This window comes from Quercus lobata, chromosome 2 (genome assembly GCF_001633185.2).
Source record: "Quercus lobata isolate SW786 chromosome 2, ValleyOak3.0 Primary Assembly, whole genome shotgun sequence".
Taxonomy (NCBI): domain Eukaryota; kingdom Viridiplantae; phylum Streptophyta; class Magnoliopsida; order Fagales; family Fagaceae; genus Quercus; species Quercus lobata.
In genome coordinates, this window is record NC_044905.1 from 94,399,637 (window position 1) to 94,402,973 (window position 3,337).

Here is a 3,337-nt window from a genome sequence, read left to right on the forward strand (position 1 = left end):
TTATACTGCTTTGCTTGGTCCTCACCACCCCCCCCCCTAGAATCCACAAACGAATGTTAGGCCAAGAACCATTGTTAATGTAGGGTTTGGTGGCGGTCTCGATGAATTTAACCTCGGCTACTGTGCCTGTTTGGTCAGGTAGAGTCAGGCCTCAGTATTTTAAACTGCTATTAAAATAATGACTTTTTTTTGTTTTTTATATAAAATACTAGGTTTTTTTTTTTTTCATTTTTAAAGTAAAGAATTTGAAAATTTTGAACATAGAAAAAGTTTGTCACAGTCACAGTATCACACTAGTAGGACCCCAAATTGGAGAGAGAGGGTGTAAGTGGGAATTTAAAAAATTGATAAAGGGTAGGCAAGGAAACAAGAATTGGACAGTGATTGCTTGCGCAAATCTAGCTAAAGCTAATCTGGGCTTCTTGGTCAAGCAAAGTGAAAGTGGGTTCGAGATATGAGGGGTTAAGTGAAACCAAGCAAAGCCATTTCCAAACCGTACATACACATTTACTTGGCCTCATTATGTTTAGACAGACAGTCCCAGCGTGGGTCAGAAGACACTCCCACAAGGCAATCCTTCATGGCCTCAGCTTCTTACAACACACAACTATTTCTTCTACAAATTTTGCTTTCTTATGATAGGACAATAGAACCCATCACTCAAAGGGGGGGGGGGGGGGGGTGGTCTGTTTCACAAAGGAAAGCAGAAACCAGAAGAAAAAAACGTACAACTCTATTCCCACCAATATCTTATATCCCATGTTTCACTAGTCCTTTACGCTTTACAATTCATGTTCATTTTGAGTTTTTTGACCAAAATATGTGGCTACTCTCACTCACAATGTTCTATTTCAAGCTTCTTTTGAAAGATTTTGAAAAAAAAAACCAAACTTTTTTATTTATCTCATTTTGTATGTGTGTGTGCATTTGTATCGCTAGGCTTTGTGGTGAAGATCAGTGGCAACTGGAGCTGTGAAGAATGGAGAAGGCTGTGGTTGTCACAACTTGGAGAATGCTTGTGAAGCAAATGGGTTTCTTTGGCTTATGTGAAGGTTGGGCTGATTATGGAATAAACCCCATTTTCAAAGTCCAATCTTTGCAACTCGCTCTGCTCTTTCTCTTCTGCTTTGCCTTTTGATGATGGTGTTGGTGGTGGTGATATTGGCGGGACGGCTCAATCTCTTAATTTTATGATATAATTTTTATTTCTTTTTCTTTTTATCATGATGTTGTCCATATTGAAAGTTTATGCAAATGTTCTTTCTAATGACACTAACTTGCCCCTTTGGTTTTGCATTTGTGCCTTACTGCTTCTTGAAGAAAACCCCAATATTCCTTCATAAAGCAAAGAAAGAAAAAGCAGCAGATGATAGATTTTATGCAGTAAATATGGGGCAGACAACTCTGTTTAGGAGTTGGTGAGTACTGAGTAAAGCTTTTAATTTTTTGGGGTCCATTAATCTGCAGAGCATTCAATGTTACAGCACTGTTTCATTATCAATTACAAAATTTTCTGTCAGTCTTTTGCTTCTGTCTCTTTACAATGTATTTTTTTGTTGTCCCTTGGAATTGATAGCTAGCATTAAATTCTACTAGGTACTTTCATTTTCATTATGTATCATACTTGTGAAGCAAAAAAGTTATCATTGAGGATTTCCTTTTCAACGATAAGAATAAGATGTTGAATTCTATTCTTAATTTTGGTTTCAATTTGAACTGGTTTGTAATGTTCTTTTAGATCTATGATTTTGGGGTATTGACTAGTGGGTGTATTTGAGGTGACAATGCAAGAACCATAGGGTCCAGTTATTAACACTGAAACTGCCGGTCTAGGTGTCCTAGAGTTTGCGCACTAACATAGAGAGAGGCATTTTGGATAGAATAGCAAAAAAGACCGAGTAAGAAAACAGAAGCAAAGACAAAGAAAGTTGAGGGTTTGAGTGATGGAAGGCTCTCATAGTCCATGGAAGTGTCCTATCAATTGTGTGCACTGCAATCTGGCTTCTCTCCTTCTGCTTTTGGTTTTTGTATGCATGTGAAAACCTGGCTTTTTGTTTATTTTAGCAGCTTATATACAGACTATTATTTTCAAAAGTTCTGATATATATCTTTTGTGGGTCCTGGAAATGATACTAATTTCGAGGAAAGTGGAGTTTGGGTGAATACAAGGATAATCCTTAGATTTGGCATTTATGATTTGTGATGGAAATTCAATTACCATTTGGTGAAATTTCATTTCCACCCTTTTTCTTCTTTGATATTGTGGCTCTAAAAAGTTGGACAAGTTTTCTTTCAGCCAGAGCTCCAGTGTGTCTGGATTGTGTTTTCGTTTTTTTTTTTTTTTTTTTTTTTTTTTTTTTTTTTTTTTTTGTTCCAAGGATTGTGGAGCTCGTAAGTCGTAATTGATATTTGTATACCATAGTCTATACCTTTATTTTCGTGGATTCTGCACATTTTCGTCCCAAAATGTATGAGTTTTTATTTTTATTTTTTTATAGATAAATAAAGTTGCAATGTGATACTCTTCAGCTCTCACTGGAGTATCAGTCTGATATTTTTCTCCAAATATTTGTATGGGAATGGCCACGTATGCGTACGTTTTCGAGTAACTAAATCTTGTCAAGAACCACCCTCACTCTACCAAGAAAATTAAATTTATCATGTATCCAATGTATATTCACCCATGTGAGGGTGAATCCTAGAGTATTTCAGTCATGTATCAGATGTGTATTCACCCTTTCACATGAGGTGAATCCTAGAGTATTTCATACTTTGCTCTAAAGATTTGTTGGAGAATGCCCACATTTTCAGATAACAAACTCTTGTCAAGTTCCATTCTCACTCCATTGAGAACCTATCATGATCCAATACATGAAATGATGGATACGTGTAATTCCACCTCGACCCTACCACAATTATTAAACCTCTCATCCATTGCATAGGTGATACCTAACAAGCATGTACACACACTGCACAGAATTTTCCAATTTATATTCTTTGGAATTCTTCTGTTTATCTCGTAGCCTTGCTTCCTTTATTTTTGTTAAAAACATTTTCAAGGAAAACTACTTATTTTTTTGGTGATTAGTTGTGGTCTAAAAAAAATTTCAAAAACATTTCATGGTGGTGTTTTGAGGACAAAGCATTTTCAACCTTGAAGAGTGTTTAACTTTAGTCATCAGAAAATGATTTTAGTTTGACCAAGTTTTCTAGTCGGCTCCAAAAATTGAAACAAGCGCCTTAAATACTTTCTTGGTTGTATGTTTTAATAGATAACATATTAGATTGTAAAATAAACTAGTTTATATAGCGGTGGAGAAGAAATGATGCGTACCTC

General features: G+C 35.8%; 1 long non-coding RNA gene across 1 annotated transcript; it reads left to right on the forward strand.

The window, feature by feature from the left end:
* The first annotated feature begins 365 nt into the window (after nt 1-365).
* Nucleotides 366-1,671, forward strand: LOC115977305. Its single transcript, XR_004088512.1, has 2 exons — nt 366-725; nt 940-1,671. It is a non-coding gene; the product is annotated as an uncharacterized LOC115977305 (long non-coding RNA).
* The last annotated feature ends 1,666 nt before the right edge of the window (nt 1,672-3,337 follow it).